This window comes from Budorcas taxicolor, chromosome 5 (genome assembly GCF_023091745.1).
Source record: "Budorcas taxicolor isolate Tak-1 chromosome 5, Takin1.1, whole genome shotgun sequence".
NCBI classification, from domain to species: Eukaryota; Metazoa; Chordata; class Mammalia; order Artiodactyla; family Bovidae; genus Budorcas; species Budorcas taxicolor.
Genome location: NC_068914.1, coordinates 141,930,814 through 141,947,173, shown reverse-complemented (window position 1 = coordinate 141,947,173; position 16,360 = coordinate 141,930,814).

The window sequence follows — 16,360 nt, the reverse complement described above, 5'->3', positions numbered from 1 at the left end:
TTCAATACTACCAGTCATTGAGAATCATAACACAGACCCTTATTCTCTTGCCAGTCCCTTCATTGTGCCCACTCACCAGACTAGCACGCAGTAATGAGCACCAGGCATATAGAAGGGAGCTGGAGACATGAAAATAGGTGACACATGGATTGGCCCAAGAAGTTTGCAATCAGCTAGGGAGAAAACCAGGGTGGGAGACATAGGAGAGCTATTATAGTGCCACATAAGTATTGAAATTGAAGAATCTCAATATAACTAGAAACCATAGAGGGAGGGCAGTCTTTACCTTGCAACTTATTAGCACAAGAAAGCCTTTGAATGATTTCACATTCATGATGTTTTCCAATAAATTAATAGGGCAAAAGAGCGCCAAGTGTGAGTGATAGTCACTCAGGCATCCCTGACTCTTTGCAACCCCATGTAAAGAATAACACAGTCTGAGGAAAGAAACCTTTGAAGGAAAGCTATGGCAAACCTATATAACATATTAAGAAACAGAGACATTATTTTACCAACAAAGGTCCATCTAGTCAAAGCTATGTTTTTTCTAGTAGTCATGTATGGATGTGAGAGTTGGACCATAAAGAACACTGAGCACTGAAGAATTGATGCTTTTGAACTGTGGTGTTGGAGAAGACTCTTGAGAGTCCCTTGGACTGCAGGGAGATCCAACCAGTCAATCTTAAATTAAATCAGTTCTGAATATTCATTGGAAGGACTGATGCTGAAGCTGAAACCCCAATACTTTGGCCACCTGATGAGAAAACTGACTCTTTGGAAAAGACCCTGATAGTGGGAAAAACTGAAGGCAGGAGAAGGGGATGACAGAGGATGAGATGGTTGAGTGGGATCATCTACTGGATGGACATGATTTTGAGCAAGCTCTGGGAGTTGGTGATGGACAAGGAGGCCTGGAGGGCTACAGTCCATGGGGTCACAGAGTCAGACACAACTGAGCGACTAAACTGAACTGAACTGGTACACCCAGGATTTACTTCTTTTATAACTAGGATTTTGCACCTTTTGACCTGTTTTAACAATTTTACCCACCCACTACCACCATCACCTGGCAACCACCAATGTGTTCTCTGTTTCTATGAGTTTTTGTTCTTAGATCCCACATGTAAGTGAGACCATACAGTATTTGTTTCTGCCTGACTTACCTCACTTAGCATAGTGCCCTCAAGGTCCATCCAGCTATCAAAAATGGCAGCACTTCCATCCCTACCTTCTTTCTTGACCACATGCGCCCTTCCACTTCCCAGATCCCTAGAAGTCCTTCCTTTCCATCTCAGATCTTCCCCCAATGTTTGCCCACACTTTCCTTCGCTTTTGTCTTTTTAAGAACATCTTCAACTGCTTCCCTGGTGGTGCAGAGGTTAAAGCGTCTGCCTGCAATGTGGAGACCTGGGTTCAATCCCTGGGTCAGGAAGATCCCCTGGAGAAGGAAATGGCAACCCACTCCAGTATTCTTGCCTGGAGAATCCCATGGACGGAGGAGCTTGGTGGGCTACAGTCCATGGGTCGCAAAGAGTTGGACACGACTGAGCGACTTCACTTTCACTTTCAGCTGCTTCTGGCTCTTTCCTCTCTTCAGCCCTCCATAATCTGAGCTTTTCACTTATTCTTATTCTATCAAAACCATTCTTCAGAAACTCACTCTCGACCTTCCTAATCATTAGGAAGTAATTCAGCCAAAGTAGAATCTCTGTGCCCCTAGCAGCCCAGGGAAAAGAAGAGGTGAACCCTGAGATGAAAGAAGGAAGAGACTGACAGAGGCCTGGTCCATGGTTTCCCAAGTGAAGTCCATGGGCCACTTGCATCAGAAACACCTAGGAGATGAGAAAAATGTATGGTTTTAAGGCCCACTCCAGACCAATATATCTAGAATTTGGGATTCTTCCCAACCCAGGGATCGAAACCATGTCTCCCACATTGCAGGAAATTCTTTAGCAGCTGAGCTACCAGGGAAGCCCATAGAATTTGGGAACATTAATAAAATTTATTTCTTTAAGTTTAATAAATTTTATTTTACTAAATTTAGTAAATTCTATTTTATTAAATTTAATAAATGTTACTTTATTAAATTTAACAAATTTTATTAAATTTATTTATTAAAACTAATAAATTTTATTTATTAAAGTAAAATCAGTATTTTAATCATGTATTTTTGTTGATATTTACATAGAAAATCTGGGAAGCACAGGGCTACATCATGAAGATTTGGTCAGAGGGTGAACACTCAAGCTGGCTTCACATCCATTTTATCATAGTTTGTTGCTGTTACTGTCTTTTGTTTTGAATACTTCCTTGTTCGGGGCATGAGAAGGTGTTCTAGGTTCATCTTGTACTTTCTCTACCTAGCCCAGTTTGGCTAATACTTCAAGGAGTTCTGGTGTCTTTTACTAGAAAATGGCTGTTAGAAATGAATATCTGGACAGGAGATGAACTCTTTGCTATTGGGCTGTCACTGCTCTCAAGCCTTTTCAGTGTACAGAGCTAAGGAACACATGTATTATTATACACATATACACAAAATCATACACATGATTGCATTCATATCTATGTCTATACCCATCTAAACCAGTCATTCCTACAGGAAATCAACTCTGAATATTCATTGGAAGGACTGATGCTGAAGCTGAGGTTCTAATACTTAGACTTCCCTGGTGGCTCAGACGGTAAAGCGTCTGTCTACAATAGTAGACAGACTTAGGCCACCTAGGCCACCTAATGTGAACAGCTGATTCACTGGAAAAGACTCTGATGCTGGGACAGATTCAAGACAAAACTAGAAGGGGACAGAAGAGGATGAGGTGGTTGGATGGCATCACTGACTCAAAGGACATCAGTTTGAGCAAGCTCTGGGAGATAATGAAGAAGAAGGAAGCCTGGCATGCTACACTCCATGGGGTCGCAAAGAGTAAAATACGACTTAGAGACAGAACAACAATCTATCTATTAATATCATCCATCAATATGTCTCATCTATCTATCATCTATCAGTCTCTATCATCTAACAGTCTCTATAATTCATCTATCTATTTATGTATCGACATGCTGAAAACTACGATTGACTGATAGGAAGATAAGAGAAAAGTTACAAGCACAATGGAAATTACAAGTACACAGAGAGAGGAAATTAGAATGATCCCAATTTCTTCTCTCTGTGTACTTGTAATTTCCATCTGAGACACTGAAAAAACTGGCTTCTAGTATATTTACCTGTTCTACCAGTCCCAGTATATGTAATTTTTCTCCCATTTTCCCTGCCAATCCCTCCAGCCCTGAACCCCCATTCCAGGCCATCCTCCCTTGGGGTGCCTTTAACTTCCCTGGGCCCAGACACCTCACATCAGGCCATACTCTTGCCCCTACATGCACAGTTCACTGGGTTTAGGCTCGAAAACACAACTAGGCCACTGAATTTCCCCCTCCTCGACCACACTGCACATGGTTTAGGACTGAATTTTTTAGGAAGGGATGAGAAAGGAAGGTGAAGAGAAGTGAGAAGGACAAAAGAGAGAAAGGAGGAGGGGGAAGAAATAGGAAGGAGATGTAATACATTTAACAGGGAAGCAAAGTAGATAAGGGTGGGTTAGAGACAGCACTTAGGAATCATATTCCAAGTCAGGGATGATGACAGTTTTACAGGAGTATGGCAGCAAGGGAGAAGAGTCAATATGAGAGATATTTAGGAGGTAAAATGGACAGAATTGGACAACAGATTAAATACAAGGCCCAAGGGAAGGGAGATGTTCATATTAAGGATTATTCTGAGGTCTCTAACTTCATAATTATATGGATAATGATGCCCTGGCTAGGAAAAATGCTGGAAGAGGACCAAATTCTGCATATCAACACAATTTGTACTTCTCTTTTACAGCATTGATTCTATATAATAGAAGTAATATACAATGTAAGCAAATAATATACAATAGAAGCATTGTACTTCCATTATAATTATATACATGTAAAATTTTGAAATCAAGGCTTTTTAAAAATAATTTCTTTATTTTTGGCTGTGCTAGGCCTTCATTGCTACATGGGCTTTTCTCTTCATTGCAATGCATGGGTTTCTTGCAGTGGTTTCTCTTGTTGCAGAGCACAGGCTCTTTGGCATTTGGGCTTCAGTAGTTGCAGCCCATGGGCTTCAGTAGTTGGAATGCATGGGCTCAGTAGTTGAGGTTCCTGGGCTCTAGAGGACAGGCTCGATAATTGTGGCATACAGGCTTAATTGCTCCACAGCATGTGGGATCTTCCTGGATCAGGGATCGAACCCATCTCTTCTGCATTGGCAGGCATATTCTTTAACATTGAGCCACCAGGGAAGCACTGAAATCAAGGCATTCCAAAGTTTCATAAACTAAGGCCCACAGGTCAAATGAATCATGGCCCACAAGCTAACAAAAACAGACATACAACAAAGACTATATGAGATTTGCCAGTCTAATATATTTACTCTGTGGAACTCCTGACTCCAGGGAACATTAATGGACAGGAGCTTATCAAACGCCTCCACACCTACACTGAAACCAAGCACCACCCAAGGGCCAATAAGTTCTAGAGGAAGACATATCCTGCAAATTCTCCAGCAACACAGGAACATAGCCCTGAGCTTCAATATACAGGCTGCCCAAAGTCACTCCAAACTCATTGACATCTCATAACTCATTACTGGACACTTCATTGCACTCCAGAGAGAAGAAATACAGCTCCACCCACCAGAACACTGACACAAGCTTCCCTAACCAGGAAACTTTGACAAACCACCAGTACAACCCCACCCACAGTGAGGAAACTCCACAATGAAGACAACTCCACAAACTGCCAGAATACAGAAAGGCCACTCCAAACGCAGCAATATAAACAAGATGAAGAGGCAGAGAAATACCCAGCAGGTAAAGGAACAGGATAAATGCCCACCAAACCAAACAAAAGAGGAAGAGATAGGGAATATGCCTGATAAAGAATTCCAAATAATGATGGTGAAAATGATCCAAAATCTTGAAAACAAAGTAGAATCACACATAAATAGCCTGGAGACAAGGATTGAGAAGATGCAAGAAAGGTTTAACAAAGACCTAGAAGAAATAAAAAAGAGTCAATATATAATGAATAATGCAATAAATGATATAAAAAACACTCTGGAGGGAACAAATAGTAAAATAACAGAGGCAGAAGATAGTATAAGTGAAGTAGAAGATAGAATGGTAGAAATAAATAAATCAGAGAGGGAAAAAGAAAACCGAATTAAAAGAAATGAGGACAATCTCAGAGACCTCTGGGACAATGTTAAATGCCCCAACATTCGAATCATAGGAGTCCCAAAAGAAGAAGAAAAAAAGAAAGACCATGAGAAAATACTAGAGGAGATAATAGTTGAAAACTTCCCTAAAAGGGGGAAGGAAATTATCACCCAAGTCCAAGAAACCCAGAGAGTCCCAAACAGGATAAACCCAAGGCAAAACGACCCAGTTCAGTTCAGTTCAGTTCAATGACTCATATTAATCAAATCAACAAAGATCAAACACAAAGAACAAATATTAAAAACAGCAAGGGGAAAACAACAAATAACACAGAAGGGGATTCCCATAAGGATAACAGATGATCTTTCTATAGAAACTCTTCAGGCCAAGAGGAAATGGCAGGACATACTTAAAGTGATGAAAGAAAATAACCTACAGCCCAGATTACTGTACCCAGCAAGGATCTCATTCAGATATGAAGGAGAAATCAAAAGCTTTACAGACAAGCAAAAGCTGAGAAAATTCAGCACCACCAAACCAGCTCTCCAACAAATGCTAAAGGATCTTCTCTAGACAGGAAACACAAAAAGAGTGTATAAACTTGAATCCAAAACAATAAAGTAAATGGAAACGGGATCAACCTTATCAATAATTACCTTAAATGTAAATGGGTTGAATGCCCCAACCAAAAGACAAAGACTGGCTGAATGGATACAAAAACAAGACCCCTATATATGTTGTCTACAAGAGACCCACTTCAAGACAAGGGACACATACAAACTGAAAGTGAAGGGATGGAAAAAGATATTCCATGCAAATAGAGACCAAAAGAAAACAGGAGTAGCAATACTCATATCAGATAAAATAGACTGTAAAACAAAGACTGTGAAAAGAGACAAAGAAGGACACTACATTATGATCAAAGGATCAATCCAAGAAGATATAATAATTATAAATATATATGCACCCAACATAGGAGCACCACAATATGTAAGACAAATGCTAACAAGTATGAAAGGGGAAATTAACAATAACCCGATAATACTGGGAGATTTTAATATCCTACTGACACCTATGGATAGATCAACTAAACAGAAAATTAGCAAGGAAACACAAACTTTAAATGATACAATAGGCCAGTTAGACCTAATTGATATCTAAAGGACATGTCACCCCAAAACAATGAATTTCACCTTCTTCTCAAGCACACACAGAACTTTCTCCAGGATAGATCACATCCTGGGCCATAAATCTAGCCTTGGTAAATTCAAAAAAATTGAAATCATTCCAAGTATCTTTTCTGACCACAATGCAGTAAGATTAGATATCAATTACAGAAGAAAAACTATTAAAAATTCCAACATATGGAGGCTGAACAACACACTGCAGAATAACCAACAAATCACAGAAAAAATCAAAATATGCTTAGAAAGGAATGAAAATGAAAACATAACTAACAACCCAAAACCTGTGGGACACTATAAAAGCAGTGCTCAGTTCAGTTCAGTCACTCAGTCGTGTCCGACTATTTACGATCCCAAAAATCGCAGCACGCCAGGCCTCCCTGTCCATCACCAACTCCCAGAGTTCACTCAGACTCACGTCCATCTAGTCCATGATGCCATCCAGCCGTCTCATCCTCTGTCATCCCCTTCTCCTCCTGCCCCCAATCCCTCCCAGCATCAGAGTCTTTTGCAATGAGTCAACTCTTCGCGTGAGGTAGCCAAAGTACTGGAGTTTCAGCTTCAGCATCATTCCCTCCAAAGAAATGCCAGGGCTGATCTCCTTCAGAATGGACTGGTTGGATCTCCTTGCAGTCCAAGGGACTCTCAAGAGTCTTCTCCAACACCACAGTTCAAAAGCATCAATTCTTTGGCACTCAGCTTTCTTCACAGTCCAACTCTCACATCCATACATGACCACTGGAAAAACCATAGCCTTGACTAGACAGACCTTTGTTGGCAAAGTAATGTCTCTCCTTTTCAATATGCTATCTAAGGGGAAGGTTCATAGCAATACAGGTATATCTCAAGAAACAAGAAAAAAGTCAAGTAAATAACCTAACTCTACATCTAAAGCAACTAGAAAAGGGAGAAATGAAGAACCCCAGGGTTAGTAGAATGAAAGGAATCTTAAAAATTAGGGCAGCAATAAATGCAAAAGAAAGAAAAGAGACCATAGCAAAACTCAACGAAGCCAAAAGCTGGTTCTTTGAGAGGATAAATAAAATTGACAAACCATTATCCAGACTCATCAAGAAACAAAGGAGAAAAATCAAATCAATAAAATTAGAAATGAAAATGGAGAGATCACAACAGACAACACAGAAATACAAAGGATCATAAGAGACTACCGTCAGCAATTATATGCCAATAAAATGGACAACTTGGAAGAATGGAAAAATTCTTAGAAAAGTACAACTTACCAAAACTGAACCAGGAAGAAATAGAAAATCTTAACAGATCCATCACAAGCAGGGAAATTGAAGCTGTAATCAAAAATCTTCCAGCAAACAAAAGCCCAGGTCCAGACGGCTTCACAGCTGAATTCTACCGAAAATTTAGAGAAGCACTAACAACTATCCTACTCAAACTCTTCCAGAAAATTGCAGAGGAAGGTAAACTTCCAAACTCATTCTATGAGGCCACCATCACCCCAATATCAAAACCTGACAAAGATGCCACAAGAAAAGAAAACTACAGGCATATATCACTGATGAACATAGATGCAAAAATCCTTAACAAAATTCTAGCAAGCAGAATCCAACAACACATTAAAAAGATCATACGTCATGACCAAATGGGCTTAATCCCAAGGATGCAAGGATTCTTCAATATCTGCAAATCAATCAACATAATACACCACATTAACAAACTGAAAGATAAAATCCATATGATTATCTCAATAGATGCAGAGAAAGCTTTTGACAAAATTCAACATCCATTTATGATTAAAAAAAAAAAAAAAAACCTCTCCAGAAAGCAGGAATAGAAGGAACATACCTCAACATAATAAAAGCTATATACAACAAATCCACAGCAAACATTATCCTCAATGGTGGAATATTGAAAGCTGCTGCTGCTGCTGCTGGTAAGTCGAATCAGTCATGTCCGACTCTGTGCGACCCCATAGACGGAAGCCCACCAGGCTCCTCTGTCCCTGGGATTCTCCAGGCAAGAACAGTGGAATGGGTTGCCATTTCCTTCTCCAGTGCATGAAAGCAAAAAGTGAAAGTGAAGTCACTCAGTCGTGTCCGACTCCCAGAGACCTCATGGACTGTAGCCTACAAGGCTCCTCCATCCATGGGATTTCCCAGGCAAGAGTACTGGAGTGGGGTGCCATTGCCTTCTCCAAATATTGAAAGCATTTCCCCTAAAGTCAGGAACAAGACAAGGGTGCCCACTCTCACCACTACTATTCAACGTAGTTTTGGAAGTTTTGGCCACAGCAATCAGAGCAGAAAAAGAAATAAAAGGAATCCAAATTGGAAAAGAAGAAGTAAAACTCTCACTGTTTGCAGATGACATGATCCTCTACATAGAAAACCCTAAAGACTCCACCAGAAAACTACTAGAGCTAATCAATGAATATAGTAAAGTTGCAGAATATAAAATCAACACAGAGAAATCCCTTACATTCCTATACACTAATAATGAGAAAACAGAAAAAGAAATTAAGGAAACAATTCCATTCACCATTGTAACAAAAAGAATAAAATACTTAGGAATATATCTACCTAAAGAAACTACAGACCTATATATAGAAAACTATAAAACCCTGGTGAACGAAATCAAAGAGGACACTAATAGAGAAATATACCATGTTCAGGGATCAGAAGAATCAATATAGTGAAAATGAGTAAACTACCCAAAGCAATCTATAGATTCAATGCAATCCTTATCAAGCAACCAATGGTATTTTTCACAGAGCTAGAACAAATAATTTCACAAATTGTATGGAAATATGAAAAACCTCAAATAGCCAAAGCAATCTTGAGAAAGAAGAATGGAACTGGAGGAATCAACCTGCCTGACTTCAGGCTATACTAAAAAGCCACATTCATCAAGACAGTATGGTACTGACACAAAGACAGAAATATAGATCAATGGAACAAAATAGAAAGCCTAGAGAAAAACCCACGCACCTATGGACACCTTATCTTTGACAAAGGAGGCAAGAATATACGATGGAGAAAAGACAATCTCTTTAACAAGCGGTGCTGGGAAAACTGGTCAACCACTTGTAAAAGAATGAAACTAGAACACTTTCTAACACCATACACAAAAATAAACTCAAAATGGATTAAAAATCTAAACGAAAGACCAGAAAATATAGATCTCCTAGAGGAGAATATAGGCAAAACACTCTCCAACATAAATTACAGCTGGATCCTCTATGACCCACCTCCCAGAATATTGGAAATAAAAGCAAAAATAAACAAATAGGACCTAATTAAAATTGAAAGCTTCTGCACAACAAAGGAAACTATAAGCAAGGTGAAGAGATAGCCTTCAGAATGGGAGAAAATAATAACAAATGAAGCAACTGACAAACAACTAATCTCAAAAATATACAAGCAACTCCTCCAGCTCAATTCCAGAAAAATTAATGACCCAATCAAAACTGGGCCAAAGAACCAAACAGACATTTCTCCAAATAAGACATCCAGATGGCTAAGAAACACATGAAAAGATGCTCAACATCACTCATTATCAGAGAAATGCAAATCAAAACCACAATGAGGTACCATTTCACGCCAGTCCGAATGGCTGCGATCCAAAAGTCTACAAGCAATAAATGCTGGAGAGGGTGTGGAGAAAAGGGAACCCTCTTACACTGTTGGTGGGAATGCAAACTAGTACAGCCACTATGGGGAACAGTGTGGAGATTCCTTAAAAAACTGGAAATAGAACTGCCATACGATCCAGCAATCCCACTACTGGGCATACACCCTGAGGAAACCAGAATTGAAAGAGACACATGTACCCCAATGTTCATCGCAGCACTGTTTATAATAAATAGCCAGGACATGGAAGCAACCTAGATGTCCATCGGCAGAAGAATGGATAAGAAAGCTGTGGTACATATACACAATGGAGTATTACTCAGCCATTAAAAAGAAAACATTTGAATCAGTTCTAATGAGGTGGATGAAACTGGAGTCTATTATACAGAGTGAAGTAAGGTGGAAAGAAAAACATCAATACAGTATACTAACACATATAAATGGAATTTAGAAAGATGATAATGATAACCCGGTATACAAGACAGCAAAGGAGACACAGATGTATAGAACAGTCTTTTGGACTCTGTGGGAGAGGGCGAGGGTGGGATATTTTGGAAGAATGGCATTGAAACATGTATAATATCATATGTGAAACGAATCGCCAGTCCAGGTTTGATGCACGATACAGGATGCTCAGGGCTGGTGCACTGGGATGACCCAGAGGGATGGTATGGAGAGGGAGATGGGAAGGGGGTTCAGGATGGGGAACACGTGTACACCCGTGGCAGATTCATGTTGATGTATGGCAAAACCAGTACAATATTGTAAAGTAATTAGACTCCAATTAAAATAAATAAATTTATATTTAAAAAATACAAGAATGAACAGTGAGGTCCTACTGTATAGCACAGGAAACTATATTCAATATCCTGTGATAAACCATAATGGAAAAGAATATGAAAAATATGTATGTATAACTGAGTCAATTTGCTGTACAGCAGAAATTAACACAACATTGTCAATTGACTATACTTCCATAAAAATAAATAAATAAAATATTTACTCTGTGGCCCTTTATAAAAAGAGTGTGTGGACCTTTGTTTTCATAGTTCATCTTGCTTCATGAGATAATGAATACATGTTTATAAAATTAGATTTTATACTTAAAACATTCTCCAAGGAATTTAAATTGTAAAGGAAAAATAATATTTAAGGAAGCACAAATTTAATGTATAGAAAAAGAGAGAAAAAATGCATATATTTAAAACCGGATAAAATGGAGAACTTCCTGTTGATTTATTCAGTCAATGAAAATTCATGGGGAAGAAGAATTTGTAAGAATTTGAAAGTTCTCCTTGGGTGGTCTAACTGAAAGAATTTAAGCAATCTTGAATTTTTGTGGCAGAATGAACATATTTTTTACTCTTGCAAAATTATACACTGTGAATAAGAAATCATATTCTCCTAAACATCAAGTTTTACTGCTCATGAACTTCTCAGTTTCACGTTTACTTCCCTTTAACTAGCAAAAAATACTCTTTAAACTAAATGTTAGCCCAATAATGGCTCAACAATTTAGTAAATGTGAATCCATATTCCATTATCTTGCTAACAATTACAATTGCATTTATACAGAACCCAGTAATTTCTCCATGTAAAAACAATTGCTTCATCTCTTCTACAGACCCTCATCAGAGTTTACATTGTTTTAGAGATTACATGTTCTATAATCTCTACTTAGAATTAAGGCTTGGATATTTTTGCAGTTGATTTCCTTCGATAATTAAGTTCATTTTGTCTCATTTTCTTAGGCAGGGTTACAGGAATTGCCATGTAAATGAATATGCAAGTTGGTGACTAAGGATACTATGTTTTTACTAGGACAGCAGCCAAGTCCATCTGTTTACATACAGGTGGTTATAAGTAAAACATATCAGTCATGGAGAAGGAAGTAAGAAGGAAAGAAAAGAGGTAGAAACCCCGCCCTGTCCCCTCCATTCAAAGAATTCAACTTTAAGCACTCAGTTTAATGAAGGCTTCTTTATAAGGCATTTCCTTACCCCTCTGCTGTCTGATTTAGAGGTTAGAATCAATTACTTCTTTTCTTATACCCCGTTACACCTAGTTCAAGTATCTGTTCTATAACAATTACAGACAATTGGTTTACATGTCCACTTCCGTCCGCCAGGCTGTAGGCTCCTTAGGGGAAGGACTGTACCTCAGCCTTGCCAAATTCAGTGCCAGCCACAAAGCATTTTCAACAAACCTTTGTAGATGAGTAAATGCACCTCATTATCTTTGCCTGGAGAATTCCTCGGACAGAGGAGCCTGGTGGGCTACAGTCCATGGGGTTGCAAAGAGTCGAACATAACTGGAGTGACTTAGCACAGCCCAGAACAGCACAACTTGCTCAATGCAGGCTTATCTGCTTTCTCATTTGCAGCCAAACTAAACCAGACTGAACCCTGAGATCCTTGACTTCCCATGTGCCTTTTCTTGGGGTACCAGGGAATGCTCATAATCCCCCAGCATTCCTCTCTGCTCCCAAAATTGTCCCTTTGTCTAGAGCATCCTGGCCTATCCTACCCACACCAACACAAATCAGCTAGAAAGAGTTTTAACGGATTTAGAGATCATATGCTCCCACCCCTCCTATCTATCCGTAAAAGTCCACCTCAAGCACCACTTCCTCCATGAAGACTTTGTGGTCACTGTCTCACAATACAGAAAGACACTTGGCACTTTGGAACTTCCCTATGGCAATCATTGCATGTGTTAGACTTATTCCTGGGCATGTTTTCACATCTGCTACAGTGCCAGGTTGAAAACTATAATTTTTAAAATATTTTGGTGTCCTAAAAATTAAACAGTAACATCTGTAATTTCTACAATTAAACCTTTCACGCTTTGGGAGGGAAGCATATCATTCTTTCAATCAAAACAAAAGTTTGTTTCTCTGCTCAAGTTTCCCAAGTGTCAGCTTCGTGTGTGTAATGGGTATTTACTCAGTCAACCTTGATTCTCAAGCACACAGCGGCCTGTGAGCATTTTCAGGAAAGACAGCCCTACTCCTCTCAGTGAGCCTTCAAAGGGTAAGCAGGGGACCAACCGCACAGTAAATGTATGATGAGATGACTAGAACTAGCATTTACTCAATGATGAGCAAGAAATAAGTTTAAACAGTCCCATCCAAATCTTGTTAGTGCCCCACGGAGAGCACACTGCTCCCATAACACAGGAAACAGCGCAAATCTTGAGAAGCCAGCAGTACAAAATGCATAGCTTCCTATCTTTCCTCTCCCCACCTCTCAGTGCCCTTGGCGAGGCGCCACCTGCTTCCAGCTTTGTTTGGAAAAGGATTCATGGGACAGAGGCATTAACATTGTGCAGACTAATGCATCTTTGGATTTTTCTGGAGGCCACTGCTGTTTCTTCTGCTGGAGTCCACTTAGCAAATATCTTGGGAATGCAGTTTCTCTAATGTCTTAGAAGCTTCTCTACTTTTGATTCCTGAAGTATCACTGTCCACATCCTCAATCAGAAATCAGAAGGTACCTAGCCCGTTTCCTGTGTTCAAGGCAGCACTAAGCACCAAGAGCTGTAGGCTCCTGGGCCGCTGGCAGGTTGGGGGGCGGGCAGAGAGGATGCAGAGCAGCAGCAGCACTGACTCTACCTAGTCTTTTAGATCAGTATTACCAGGACCAGACCGAAACACAGGCCTGTGTCTTCTCGAGCATCTTCTAGTTAATCCAGTCAACAGTTTTCAAAACACAATCTGTGGGGCTTCCCTGGTGGCTCAGTGGTAAAGAATCTGCCTGCCAATGCAGGAGACACAGGTTCCATCCCTCATCCGGGAAGGTCCCATGTGCTGCCGAGCAACTAAGCCTGTGCACCACAACTATTGAGCCTGTGTGCTACAGCCTGTGCTCCACGAGAGAAGCCACTGCAGTGAGAAATCCACACAGCACAGCTAGGGAGTAGCCCCTTCTCAGCACAGCTAGAGAGCAACCTGCACAGCAAGGAAGACCCAGCTCAGCCAAAAATAAATAAATAAGCAAATACAATTTTATATATATATATATATTTAATTAAAAAAAAAAAAAAGATCCGTGGCTGCCCTGAATTCCTGGAAGTTTTCTGAGGGATGGAGGTCTCTGAGAGATGCCTACAGAAAGGGTAGCGCCAGACAGGAGTGAGAGAGAATGGGGTGGGCAGAACGTCAAACCACTGACTCACAGCAACGCTTCTCTTGTGTGTCTTACTTTATAAGATAGCTTTTAAATTTTATCTTTTATTATTAAAATTGCCCAAAATACATGAAAATAGGGAGAACTCAAAACACTGCAGCTTTCAACAAAATAATCCTGAGTGCTTTGCCTTATTTGTTTCTATTTTTCTTATAAGAATTTATGTGAAATAAGACTTCTGCTACTATTTAAAAAAAAATACTGGGTTAGATAACTTCCAGTATAGATTATAGTTTGCTGGCTCCAGTCGCTGCATCATGAGTTTAATCTATTGAAAGGAAAGTGTCAGGTCTATGTGCCAGTCTTCATATTTGCAGAGCTTCCATTGTTTTTAATATTTATTTATTTGGCTGTATCAGGTCTTAGTTGTGGCACACAGGATCTTCATTGCGTCATGTGGGATCACTCTTGTGCGCTGACTCTCTAGTTGCGGCACAGGCTTAGTTGCTTCACAGCTTGTGGGATCTTCCCAGATCAGGGATTGAACCTGTGTCCCCTGCATTATAAGATGGATTCTTAACCATTGGATCACCAGGGAAGTCCCATGATTCCATTGTTTTTGACCTGAGGTAATTCTCTCTTCAAGATATTACATTGAAAAAAAAAAAAGATATTGCATTGAGTTCCCACTACAGTATTTTTTCACATTTAAAATCCTCCTCCTCGTGGGATTTCCCTGGCAGTGTAGTGGTTAGGACTCTACTCTTTTCCTGCTGGGGGGCCTGGGTTTGATCCCTGGTTAGGGAACTAAGATCCCAAAAGCTGCACAAGAAAACAACAACAAAAAAATGCCTCTCCTTCGAAATTCAGTGCCTTTTATTATGATACTCAAGAGGATCTAACATCTCCCCCTTACAGGCTTACTTAGAGTGAGTCACCCTCTGTGATACCCTTGTGTGGTCCCCTCTCAGGTTGACATGGCAAGCCAAATACAATGGAGCCTTAATAAGCTTGCGTGTGGGACTTGTCCCTTTGAAACACTCTTTGTTGAATCCAAGCCCTCATGCTGGGAGGAAGCCCAAGCGACCATACGAAGAGGCTGTTGGTGAAGAAGACTGAGACGCCTGACTGACAACATCAGCTGAGCAGAGCAACCAGCCAGCAACAAGCACTGACCCCCAGCCACACAAGCGAGGCCAGTAGAACCTTCCAGCTACCCCAGGGCCCCAGTCAATGCTCACAGGAAGCAATCCCTAGTCAACCTCTAGAATCACGTGAAGTAGTCAACTCCATGTGATATGAAGTCATTGTGTTAAGCCAATACATTTTAAGATGTCTTATCTTGCAGTGGTAGATAACGAAAGCACATGGCTCCACTCTTCCTAGACCAAAAAAAGCCCACAAAAATGATCTTTCAGTTCAGTGTGTGTGGGTTTCGGTCGTGTCCAACTCTGTGACCCCATGGACTGTAGCCCACCAGACTCCTCTGTCCATGGAATTCTCCAGGCAAGAATACTGGAGAGGGTTGCCATTTACCACTCCAGTGGATCATCTCTACCCATTGATCCAACCTGCATCTCCTGCTTCTCTTGCATCGGCAGATGGATTCTTTACTACTGAGACATAGCAAATACCAGTTTTTTAAATTTTTTAGCATCAGTTTATTTATTTGACTGCTCTGGGTCTTAGTTGGGGCATGCAAGATCTTTGATCTTTGCTGTCACATGCAGTATCTTTAGTTGCGCGTATGGAATTTAGTTTCCTGACCAGGGCTCAAATCCAGGTCCCCTTCATGGAAAGGAGCATGGAGTCATAGCCACTGGACCAACAGGGAAGTCTCTCAATAAGCATATATTAAGTGTATGCACATAGCAGAAGCTAGCTAGATACTGGAACCACAATGGCAAAGAAGTCCATTCCTGTCCCAAGATTCATTACCTGGAAGGAGAGACAAACATCTAAACAAATAAATACAGTGGAGAGTCACACATGCAATAATAAATGTGTGTACAAGAAATAGGACTAATAAGAAGGAGTAAGTATTGAGAAAGACTGCCAAGAAAAGTTTCTTAGAGGCAAAAATACCTCAGCAGGGTTTATGAGGGTCAGTTGGGAAAAAGCAGTTGGGGAATCATGAGAGCATGATGCAGAAAAGGTAGTAATAGAACATGATGTGTGCAGACACCTGCAAGACCCAT